The 13,002-nt window shown below is 38.9% G+C and overlaps 1 protein-coding gene across 1 annotated transcript in view; it reads right to left on the reverse strand.

The window, feature by feature from the left end:
- Positions 1–13,002, reverse strand: part of tenm1 (teneurin transmembrane protein 1) — a 900,581-nt gene that overhangs the window by 378,971 nt on the left and 508,608 nt on the right.

A 13,002-nucleotide genomic window follows, 5' to 3' on the forward strand; every position in this document is an offset into this window, starting at 1 on the left:
GTTCAGCTCATACTGGCATAAGTGAAGGAGCAAATCTCCTTTAATGACTCGTTCACCCATTTTGTAACCTAGTGGATAAAAACATAGCCCAAAGTTACCTGAATCATTTTAGCTTCTTCACAGAAGTTTAGAGAGTTCATCCTGGTGTTCACTATGACATCTTAAATCACTTCAGTGCTGTAGAAAAGTGAACTTTGACAAATTAGTGGAGACAATTAAATTCATCTAGGTGCTTTGATTAGCTAGTAGCAATGTTACACTAATGCCTCATCCAGATTATTTTTAAAGGCTGGTTGTTCCTATGTGTGAAGAAGTCCTTCCAGGCATGTCTTAAATTCACTTCACTTTACTTTCTAATGGTGTCCTTAAGTCCGTGATTCACTTTATAATGATGGCCTTCAGAATTTTAAAGCCCTGCATTAGGTCCCAGCAAAGTCTTCACTTCTCATGACTAAAGAGATTTAATTCCTTTAGCTGATCAGAGTAGGACCCGGCTCATCTCCTCTCTCCAGTTTCTACTGATATTCCATCTTTGTTACAGTGTGTTGACCAGAACTGCACACATTACTCCAGATGCAGTCTCACTATTGCAGTTAACACTTTGATTTAAATTCAACAGTTTTACAATATCATAACATTTTATTTGCATTTTGATTTTCTTTTCCCAATTCTTCACATCGGCCATACACAGACAATGTTGCATTCATGTAAACCCCTAAATCTTTTTTAAGAGAATGCTTCCTCGACCATCTTTTATTTATAACTAGCTGTCCCCCACGGCTCACCCCGTGTAGTAGTGAAACAGGACAAACTTTAAAAACAAATTAACAAAAAGGTATCGCTAGCTAAGCAGAGACAAGGTACACTCCAAAACACAGAGGTAGACCGACTCCCCACTCCTGATATCACGCCTTCCCCTCCCCTCGGCCTGCAGTCTCTGTCTCGGATAAGTGTAAATATATCACTCCTGCAAGCAAACTATGATTCTTAATGCGATGAGAGAAGTCGCAAAATCAACTGGAATGTTCAAGCAAATTATAGAAAAAACCCGATCTAAATCTGTTAAGCAGTCTCTCGTTTGCTAGCTAAGCAGAGGAATGGTACTCCCCGAGGCTGGTGTGTGAGTGAGGAGCCACGCCTCCCTCCCCTTGGCCCGCTGCGTCTTTTTTGGGTTCGCAATAATAAACTGAAAGCAAACTATGATACTTAGCGTGATGACAGAAATCGCAAAATGAACCAGAATGTTCAAGCAAATTATAGAAAAAAACAGATCTAAATCCATTAAGTAGTTCTTTCGCGAAAAGTGGACAGACATACAAACAGACAGAGAGACAATGGATTTTATATATATAGACTTTAATGCTTCTTTTGTTTGTGTGCATCACCTTATACTTTTCTACATTAAGCTTAATTTTCCAGGTATTCACCACTTTGGAAGAATGTCCAGATCTTTTTGAATTGATGTTACAGCCTCCTCTTACTACTGAAGTTGCCTGGTAAAAAAACATTTGACTTGTTTGGCAATATCTTTCTCTTACAAACCCATGCTGGTTGTTATTTAAATTATATTAAATTTATATTATCTTCATAAAAGTATGCTCCTAATTTATTTCTGGTTAAAGCTTCCACAATTTTTCATGATGTAGAAATAAGGTTTATGGCTCTGCAATTATTGGTGACCCATTTTGTCTCCCTTCCTGTAGATTACAGTCACATTTGTAATAGTAACTTCTTCCATGTGACATGACAGTTGGAATATGGTTTATAAAAAATGTGTTTCATTTCCTTCAACGCTACTTGTATTGAGTAAGATCTAGGCAGCTATGTGATTTGAAAAATACAAACAAAAAGAAGTGTCAGAGAACTTACAAGTGGTTGTGGTTAAAGTGGTCCAACAACCATATTAGTCATACCTATAAGGTGTCATGATGGTGGAGTGGGTAACATGTCTGCTTCACAGCACTTGGGACTCATTTTAGATTACTGGCCAGAGTTTCATGAACATTTCTGCATGTTAGCATGGGCTCTGTTTGAGTGTTCCTAAACAACTGCATGATGAGGTAAAGGGTAACTCTAAATGTGGAAGTGTGAGAAATCTCTACAATGGGCAGGCATCGCTTCCAGGTTTATCTTGCGACTTGTACCTTATACAATGCTTGGAAAAGGCCCTAACTCAACAAGACAATACACTGGAGACAGCAGACACAGAAAATGTATGGATAGGTAAATGCAGGTATTATAGGCAGTTGTGAGTAATACTGACAATCCATTAAATAAATGTCTCTGAGAGGTACACACACATTATGATTAGTGGAGAAATCACTATTGCCTAAGCCTCAGACTTACTCCAAATGAGACAGATAGGGAAGGCCAACTGCAGCATGGTTTCATTGTTGGTTTCAAATAATAATATAAAGGGCAAATGAAAAAGGTCAAAAAACATATGTACGTATGAGAAAAATAAGATAATACTTAACTGGCTGGATGTTGAACCGGGAATAATATCTAAGATCAAGCTTGGCTAAGCGGAACCTGCTGTCTTACATACCATCTTCAATTACCAATGACGTCTGGTGTGTGACAAACTAGACTGTTGGGTGGAATTGCTGCCATCCTTGGCTTAAACACCTGTATTGATTAGGTGGCTTACAAAGAAATGTTTTCCAGTCTAATACAGTAAGGCAAGGATAAAAATCTCTCCTTCAAAGGTAACAGAACCAGGGAGCTGATTATGAACTGCAGGAGGAAACTTCATTCTCGTCTACATTGGAGTTGAAGCTGTGGAGAGGATTAGCACCTTTAAATTTTTTGGTGTCATCATCCCTGACAAGAGTGGGAACAACATATCTGGGCTATTTCAAGAAAGGCCACCGATGCCTTTGCCTCCATCTATACTTACAAACTTCTACAGGTGCACAGTGGAATCCATACTCACTGATTCTGTATATCCTGATATGGCATCTGCTTGGGTGAAGATCATAAAGCGCTACAAAGGGTGCTGAAGGTGGCACAGAATATTCTTCCTTTCTGTTTAGGACATATGCATTATGACACATGTTGCTTTAGAAAGATAAAAGTATTATTAAAGACCAAAACCATCTTGCAAAGTCACTTTCTCTCCATGGTCCAGGACCATGAACACTCACACCACTAGTTTCAGGTCCAGTTTTTATTGTCTGATCATAAGGCTACTCAAACACCACTTGTACTGACAATTACATGAATGCTTCTTGTATCTCCAGATGTAAAGTATCATTTTGTATTCATTGTGTTGTATACAATTGTATGTTTGAGACATGAAATTAACAATTCCTATGTATTATATACAATAAATCTGAAGATGAACTTGAACTAATGTCAGCTGCTAGCTAGTAGTATAGCACATTTCAGCATTTCGGGTGTTGGTTTTCTCAATTCCGCTATCTCTTTTTCACTTTAACAATGATGTGGGAAACCCATCTGAGGCCGATTAGTCTTACAATTGTGTCACAATTTATAAATGTCAACTCTCAAAATACCTGCATGTGAACTCATGATGTGCTACAGAACGTCTGACAGTAGCCTTCACTGTATCAAAGGTGTGCTACACACCACTTATTAATCTGTGAAACTCTTCCTGGCCAGTGTGTGAGAGTCCATTTATTAAATCATGCAAATCTCATCCCATAAATCATCTTCTACCACTTGTATTCTAGAAATGTTTCCTGCATTAAAAATTACCTTGATTATACATTCTAGAATATTAATACCGTGAGGTGCTACCCTAGTTAGATGGTGTTGCTACAAATTCTGTCTTTTTTTGCAGTGGTTAGAAATGTTGCAGAACAGATCAAACATCCTGGGTTTGAATCCCATGCTCGGTTCTTGTCTCCATGAAGCATTCATGTGCTCCTTGTGTCTGCATTGGGTTTTTCTTTGGGTACTTGGGTTGTCTTCCCACATCCCAAAGATGTGTGTTTTAGATTAATTGGAGTTTCTGAGTTCACCATATGACAGCGTGGTGATCATGGGTTTGCCCTGTCCAGGGTTGTTTCCTGCCTTGTGCTCACTGCTGCAAGGATAGAATTCAGCTCCCCATAGCACTGAATTGAACAAAATGATTCCGCAAGGATGGATGATTTATATTGATTACAACATCTTGCAAATGACTTTTGTATAGTTTTGCAATTTCTGTTGAATCTGTAGCCTTTTAATGTGTGTATGTTGGGTTTGAAAATGTTGTCATCTTATTTTACTTAATTAAAGTGCTTTATGAAGTTTCTCACAATGACATAGACTATTTAAAATAAAGACAAGCTGATATCTTGATGAGTGTTCTAGGAACATTTTCGACAATGTGGTCAATGTCTATGTGCAGTTTCTATGGTCTTTCTGCTTTTTTTTTCTGGGAACCCCATTTTCTCTGAAATTCTAACATGTGCGTATGTTATCACTTTCAGATCTAAACTTACTTGGTATGACTGAGGGTGCGTGACAGCACCCTGTCTACTGTTGGTGAGTTAAAAAATGGATGAATGGATTTGTGAATGTGGCATAATGCACACTGATGACACAATGATGAAGTATCATTTCTTGTCTCTGGCTGGATCCCGACTCACAACCAGTGCTGAAACAGTAGACACCTTCTCTCCATAACTCTACAGTGGAAGAAGTAGGCTTGATAAATAACAGACGGGACTAAATGACTGAGTAAATACAAGTCAGATTTGTTGGAAAGTCATACTGGGGTGCCCAGTCAAACTAGAAATGTAGGTTGCAGAAGGCACAACATGATCTGGGCAGGGCCTACCAACACTCTGACAATATGGCACATTCTGGAATAAGCTGAGCACATTGTTGAGCTAATAAAACAAAACCTCTGGGGGTAGCAGAGAATGATTGGTTTATTCTGGGGTAGAGGATTATAAGGACAGTGACAGGGTCACAGGTGATTTAATATGAATTTCCCATTTGAATTGGTGATGTCAAGGACAACCAAGGTAATATGCTTGGCCCCCTGCTCTAAGTCATGATGGTATACCTGGAAGTTGATTGGCCCTTAAAATATGAGGGGTGTTCAGGATGGCAGGGGTAGCTGGTGCTGGAAGAAGAAGTTCTTGTAGAGTCACCCAAAGTGTTCATGAGAGCATTCCTGATCTTGTAGGTTGAACCTGGCTGTAAGTGCCTTCTATTGAAACCACACGTGAGCTTGGAAAAAGGAGCTGGATAGGACAAAGGTTCAACTGGTGGGCGGAAGGGACACCAGAGGTTGGAGAGAAAGGTACAGGAACAAAACTACGGGTGTTCACTTATATTATTTGGTTGGAAGTGAGTCAGCCACTCCATTACACAGACTGATTGTTAACCTTGTGTTTAGGGTTCCTATCTTCTTTTTGTTTCTTCTTTGTCTCTCTGTGATATTTCCCTCCATCGTGTTTATTCTGAGTTGAATAAATTCACCTTGCTTTAACATTCTGGGCTGCTGGTGTTGTTCTGAGATCAGGGATTGCTCAAGAGCGGCCCTTGTTGTTTCCAATATTAGTTTTAAACAAATTCATGGCAGCACTCGATCAGATCAAACTGGCTATTATTTGATAAAATTCTGCTTCTAGCATTGGGCTTATACGACTTCTACAGAAATAGCAAACAAATGACTTGAATCAAACCAGCCAAACACTATTGAGATTCATAAGTGACTGTTGGAAATAGAGGGAATTGTAATTTTTCCTAGTAGCTGTCAGTTCTGAGCTGGTGACTTGTATTAATTTTAGCTCCATGTCTCCATTTATTGTACTGTATGTTGCTTTTCAAATCCATGTCGGTGATGATGGAGCAACTTACATTCACTCAGTCACACAGTTCATTTGTACATTTGACTGTTGAAAAAGTGGCTGAAATTTTAAGTTTGAAATGCCAGTGTTGAAAATGTTGTTACTACCAGCCTAGTTTCAAGCTATTTATATTCATGTCACTGTTGTGGGGATGCCACAGCTGCACATTTCGGTTTGCTTTTATTCAATGAGTAAAAACTGAAGAGGCAGCCAGTCTGACTCAGTTTTATGTACAAAATTAAAAATCTAAACTCTAGAATATTCGGAAAAAGTAAATTATTGTGAGAGGGGTAACCTTACCTGCCTTCTTAGTGCTGGGTATCAGAATCAGAAATTTGCTAATTTACTGGATGCTTTGATTTCAAGAGTGATACAGACATAGTATCTGAGGCACACATCTCATAGAACCAATAAAAACAAAGAAATGATTAAAATGAGACTATGATAGGGGCAAGATGAGAAAAGTAACAGGAGAGTTTACAACACTGGGCTGTAAGACCCTTCTGGTTAAGCAGAAGCCGCTGTCCCAAAGTGAATTAGAAACATGGGTCCTCCTCTGATTCGTGGATGATTATTTTCATTTTCAAGTCAATAAAGTAGTCAGTCTAAATGGAAATTCAAGAAACATTTTCAAAATATGCTGTTTTCTTGGATATTTTAATACCTTACTGAGAGAATCTATTGTTCCTGCCTGCCTTATAAAGACCACAATTATCCCTGTGCCAAAAAAAAAAAAATTTCAAAAACCTGTGCTGAGACAAATTAAAACACAGTATTGAAGATGTCTAGTTTGAATATCATTACAGCTTGTCTACAGAAGATGACATATCCCATACTCTTCATACTATCTGGGCAATACAAACTGAGTCCACCTCACCACTTAATATTATAACATTAAAGCTGATCAACAGACACAGCTCCAACTCCATCATCAAAATTTGCTGTCGACACCACTTCAGTAAGCCTGATCACCAACAACAATAAAATGCTTAAAGTGAAGAAGTTTACCTTCTGACATAGAGGAGCCAGGGTAGCAATCTCACTTTTATTATCAGAAAAACTCAAAAACTGGTCATTGATTTCATGAAGCAAGACATGGACCACACTTTTATCTACATTGGAGAGGATTCTGTGGAGTTGGTTAGCAGGTATAAAGCCACCATCGTTGATGATCTGAAGATGGCTCAACACATCTCAGCTGTCATCAAGTTGACACACTAACCCTTGTACTTATTCGAGTATCTGAGGAAAGCTCAGATGTCTCTGTCTGTGTTTACCTGCTTCTGCAGACGCATAATGTACTTATATCCACGTGCAGCATCTGCTATATTCATCACCACAAACTACTCTAAAGGGTGGTGAAGGAAATACTGGCCTATAACTCTCTTCTGTTCAAGGAATATGCTACTTAAGATGCTTTAGAAAGACAAATGGTATTATTAGCTATCAATCAGAGTATTATTTCTTCCTCCTCTGGAATATTAGCACTTACACTATTAGGGTCAGGGGCACTTTTTATGCTTTTCTTATAAGACTGCTCATCAGTCACTCATAATAACAACTGCATCAGTGAGCCCAATGTGTGTGTTTATATCTATTGTCTGGTGATGTATTTAATATGTGGTATTCTTTAGTTGTCTTCTTTGTATTCTCTGCTCTTTGCATTTTAATATTGTCACTAGACTGTGGGAGTCACACAAATAAGAATCTCATCTTATTATGTTCACATGACAATAAAATAGAATTTTGTGGGAATTGAATTGTTGAATTGTTCATACAGACTATTCATTGTTCGGGTCAACAGTGGTTAACCTTATTAATGCCTGGTGGGACATACTCAAAGATAAGGGGGTGATAGAATTCAGCTAACCAGTTGCCCTTTGTCTCAGTCTGCCTCGCAAATTCTGTATTTTTCTAACTTGTTTGGGCAGTGCTAAATCCTTTATAGTTCCTGAAATTTGAATTCAGGCTTGTTGGAGAGTAGATTACTTTGTTTAAAGCCCAGGACTTGTTGTAAATAGCCAGCCTTCCAAAACAAATTAACTTTGAGATTCACATTTGCCTGTAATCGCTTCTTAGATAATTGCACATCTATGTATTTCATTACCTGGCATCATTTACAGCTGGTTCACTTGCTTTAAAATCAGTACATTGTGATTTTTATTAGTAATTTTATAGTTTGTTCATATATTTGCTGAGAATTATATTCACCTTGGAAATCACTCACTGGTTTAATTATCCAGGTATCAGCTGTCAATTTTTTTTTATGTATGTCTTCAACCGAGTGAATTCTTGGGATATGCATGAAAGGGACTACTGAAGTGTGGACTTAATGACACTAGGGAAAAATAAGAAGCGCATCCATGAATGAAATGCAAATGTACACTATATAGCCAAACATTTGTGGACACCTGACCATATAAGCTTGTTTAGTTTGATATCCCATTCCAAAAACATGGGAATTAATATGGAGTTGGTTCCCATCTCTTTGGTGGTATTAGCCTCCACTCTTTAGGGAAGGCTTTCCATAAAATTACGTAGTGTGTCTCTGGAAATCTGTGTCCATTTATCCAAAAGAACATTTGTGAGATCAGGTAGTGAGGTTGGACAAGAAAAATTGACTGACAATTGGCATTCCACTTCATCTCGAAAGACTGTTCAGTAGGACTGATACTTGAGTGTATCTTCATCAAGCTCACCAATCCACATCTTTATGAACCTGGCTTTGTGCATGGTGGCATAGTCATGCTGGAACAGACAAGGACCTTCCTCAAAGTGTTGCCACAAAATTGGAAGCACACAATTGTCTGAAATGTCTTTGTATGCTATAGCATTAAAAGTTCGCTACGCTGGAACTAAGGGGCCTAACACAAACCCTGAAAAACAGCCCACACCATTATACAGTATCTCCTTCACCAAACTCTACAATAGGCACTATGCAATCCAGAAGGTAGCATTCTCCTGGCATCTTCCAAACCCAGATTCATCCATCAGATCGACAGATAATGAAATGTGATGTATTATGCCAGAGAACACATTTCCCCTTTCGCAGAGTTCAATGGTACAGTGTTTTACATCGCTTCAGTCAACACTTGGCATTGTTCATATCCTAGGCTTCTGTGAAACTGCTTGGCCATGGAAAAACATTTCATGAAGCTCCCACCACACACTTGAAGCAGTTTGAAACTCTGCTATGAGTGATGTTGCAGAGCATAGGAGATTTTTACGAGATATGAGCTTCGGTACTCAGCAGGCCTGTTCTGTGAGTTTGAATGTGATTTTAACCACCTGTTAACAAACCCCTGATCTCAATAATGTGGTGGGTGTCCACATTCTTTTGACCATAAATATGTTTAAAAAGAGGTGAGAAGATACATACAGTTCCTATTTGTGCCATTTAAATGGGCATTTACAGAATGAAATGAGCACATTCAGCATTTTATTAGCAGTCCAAATGTTCCTGAAGGCCTGAATGGTCCTGAATGGTATAAAGTGTTTTGAGATAAAACTCTGAAGTGGCTAAATGAAGAAACATCAACCACTTCAATTGAGGATGACTAATTTGACTCCAATTTGAGTAGTGTTAGATCTGTACTAAAATTTTGACTTTGGTATTGATACCAGCCTTCAGATCTTAATACTGGTACCAAAATGTTTCAGAAGCAAATAACAGCTAACTACAAAACTGTCCCACTCTACTTCAGCTTACTTGATGCGCAGAACAATTGCCTGCCTCCCTGATGTGCCACATTATTGCTCCACACTATGCACCACCTGGCTTTTGATAGCATAAAGTGTGCATCAGCACTAGTGGGGGTGGAGGGTACCCTATGAAGTCTTCATCGTGTGGAAGCAATGTTCTCCCATGAGGTTTCCAGAACATCTCAGCACTTTGAGTGGAAAGCTGATGTTTAGTTTTAGTACTGAAAATCCCAAAATGCTGGTACTGTACCATTTAAAATTTTGCATTTCAATGTACTTTTCCAGTACTCTTATACCACATGAAACAACATCTGTCTCAAAGGATCTTTGAGATCTCTTAGCCATTAGCTAACGAATCCAGTCGTGCACTGGTCAGTTTATACTGGCAAGTAAGTTAACTGCCTTAGTGTTACTTGTTCTGTCTGGTACGTTTCAAATGCTTATACCAGAAACACATTTATTAATAGATTTATTTTTAATTTGGAATGATTACCCATCACTGCTTTGTTTAGTAATTTGAGATGATTGTGTAGTTGTACTTGTTGTATTGTCTCCACCTGTTTCTGCACCAGTGGGAATAACAACAAATGCTTTTTATGGTACTGTAAGATATAATGATAATAAAATAAACCGAACTGAATCTTTTTTTATAATACATTCATATTTTAATATTTTTAACATACATCTATTCAACAGATAGCTTGTGGACCCCATTCAACCTGCAAAGATTTTTGGTCCTTTTTTGATTTTTAAGTACAACATGAAAAGGGACTCCAAGGTGCATCACCGCAGCTTGAAAAAAGATCCACAAACCACACAAAAGCAACCTGTCAGAGCGATTACCAGTTTACTGACACCCTGCCAAAACCCAGTCCAGGTCGGAGGAGCCCTTGAGCTGTGATCTCTTATTATTCCTCTGGACAGACCAATTATAAAATAATTAAATGTCCCTGCCATAGGTTATGCACTCTGCTAGCGCTCACTGGAGCCAGGCTCTCACTGAATCCCTGCACAAGCCCAAACTAGTTGGTAAAATATGTCTGTAATTGTGTTGTGCTATTATAAGTCGATTCATTCATCATCTTCATTGCAGGGTCACGTCAGCTAAATACATTTGTGTAATGTAAAGCACACCTCTTTAAAGAGCAAAATGCCTCATCAGTACCATGATGTATCCCAACTGGCTTCAGAAAACATCTGAGGAGAATGGAAAGCCTCCAGTCTTTGGTTTACACATGTTCTCTCATTTAAATGCATGCACTATCTGGAGATTATTTTATGATATACTGTATATTTCCATAAGCCTCCTTTTCAGAATTTGCTATTCTTTCACAGCTAAAGGCCCACTCACTTCTTGTTTTATTGGGCACTTTCATTCCCCTCTACCATATAACCCCTCATGGAAGTTTTGTATTTATTGAGCACCGAAATTAATTTGTCAAAGCTAACGTCAGTGAAGTGCATAGCCCAGGATAAAGCTGAAACTTGTAGTGTTATAGTCACTCAAACAGTGAATGTAAATGCAGGTCATTTTCACTGAACATTAACTTTAATGCCCAAAATGCATTACCTCAGGTATGCTACTCATCTTAATATCATACTGTAGATAAAGAAGTTGGCCAGCTACCACCTGCTGATCAGAACTATTCACAATATTATTTATTACCCATTTTTTATATGCCTAATATTGCAGTTGTATAAATATAAGAAGGCAGAGGCCAGCACTGAGTTTTACGGCTGCCTCAAATGTCCAGTCAGCCACCTACCTAAGTACTTACATATTTTTATTCTTTGTTTGATATAGCACTTTTCACAATGGACACTATCAAAGGGCATTTTACAAGGCAAACAGGGCAACAATATATTGATAACAAGGTAAATGTCAAATAAACATATGAATAACAGCAGTGCTGACCTAAGGTCCTGGCATCAAATCAAATTTAGCAAAAAAAATCATGACGCTTTAGGCTAAACCGAAGGAAATGAAGGAATTGCTTTTGTTCTATGGCTCCACCAACACTTTATCATTCTCACTGACTTGGCAAGTCCTAAAGAAAACAGTCAAAGGGGCAGTGGTCACCAGGCCCTTGGCTATTTTCTCTTCAACCTGCACATGTCTTCTGAGTTTGGGCAAAAGACAGTGCTGATTGCCAATACTTTCAGATGTTTAATTGCTAACAGAGCCAGGTCCTAATGCACACTTTAGTGATTTTTATTTTGGTGGTGGCCATGTAGTGGAATGATGTGTGTAGTCATTTTAAATGAAAGTGCTCTGTTATGAATGGCAAAGCTTCTCTTTTGGTAATTTTCAAAATCCATTTGTCTCCAACTCAAAACAATGTATGCTTATATTCAAGGGAGTTTTCAAAGTTACTGAGGCTGGGAGGGGACGCTGGCGCACGCATGCTGTAGCCGCTCCTCCCTGCTAACAACACTTTTCGCAAAACTCGCTTTAATTCTACACTTTCTTACACTTGTTTTAGTTCCTTTATTGTACGTATAGTTCGTGGATGCAGCTGACTCGAATTGTATAGATCTGGTTAATATTTACAGATTTTATGGACTCTACTTTGACTGGGAACAACTGAACCTGTGGATCACAGGACAAGACCTACAAACATTTCTTTGTACCTGGCGATCTAGGACCACGGGATAATTTGTCTCCTTGATTATATTTGCTATTCTGGTCTGCTCCCGATTCATTTTACAGTACTGTTTCACTAAGAAGTGCTCTGATGTTCATACCCACCTGGCCACTGGCTCTGGGATGATCATGCCTGTAATACCCAACGTTACTGTTTATGGCTGTATGCTGGAACTTCCAAATCCTGCTACCTCCTCCTGCTATGCTTTCTGCTGCTTTGCTATCGCCGCTCATCTACGCTACCACATCCGCCTGTCCTACCGACTCCGCTGTGCTGTGCTACTTCTCCGCTGCTATCAGATAAGTATTACTCACTAGCATGCTAAAATACTCTCATGACAAACTCCTTCCTATTAAACAGTTTGTCCAGAGCAAATGGTCTGACAGGAACATCCTAAAAGACGACGGGATTTTGCGGCGCCCGAAATATGTACATCACAGGTCAGGTCGCCGCCACCGCCTAGCTGCGAATGAAAAGAACACTGGTGGCATTTGCTCAGGAATACGCCGTCCTTCTCATGGCCCTGGAAATAGAAGTGTCAGTGTGCCAAATTTACATTATGTGAAAATAAACTCCGATCACGGTTCTGTGCAAAAAGATGCCTCATTGACTAATATTGAATTACAGTAATCCCTCCTCCATCACGGGGGTTGCGTTCCAGAGCCACCCGCGAAATAAGAAAATCCGCGAAGTAGAAACCATATGTTTATATGGTTATTTTTATATTGTCATGCTTGGGTCACAGATTTGTGCAGAAACACAGGAGGTTGTAGAGAGACAGGAACGTTATTCAAACACTGCAAACAAACATTTGTCTCTTTTTCAAAAGTTTAAACTGTGCTCCA

The sequence above is a fragment of the Erpetoichthys calabaricus genome, chromosome 12 (genome assembly GCF_900747795.2).
Source record: "Erpetoichthys calabaricus chromosome 12, fErpCal1.3, whole genome shotgun sequence".
Taxonomy (NCBI): Eukaryota; Metazoa; Chordata; class Cladistia; order Polypteriformes; family Polypteridae; genus Erpetoichthys; species Erpetoichthys calabaricus.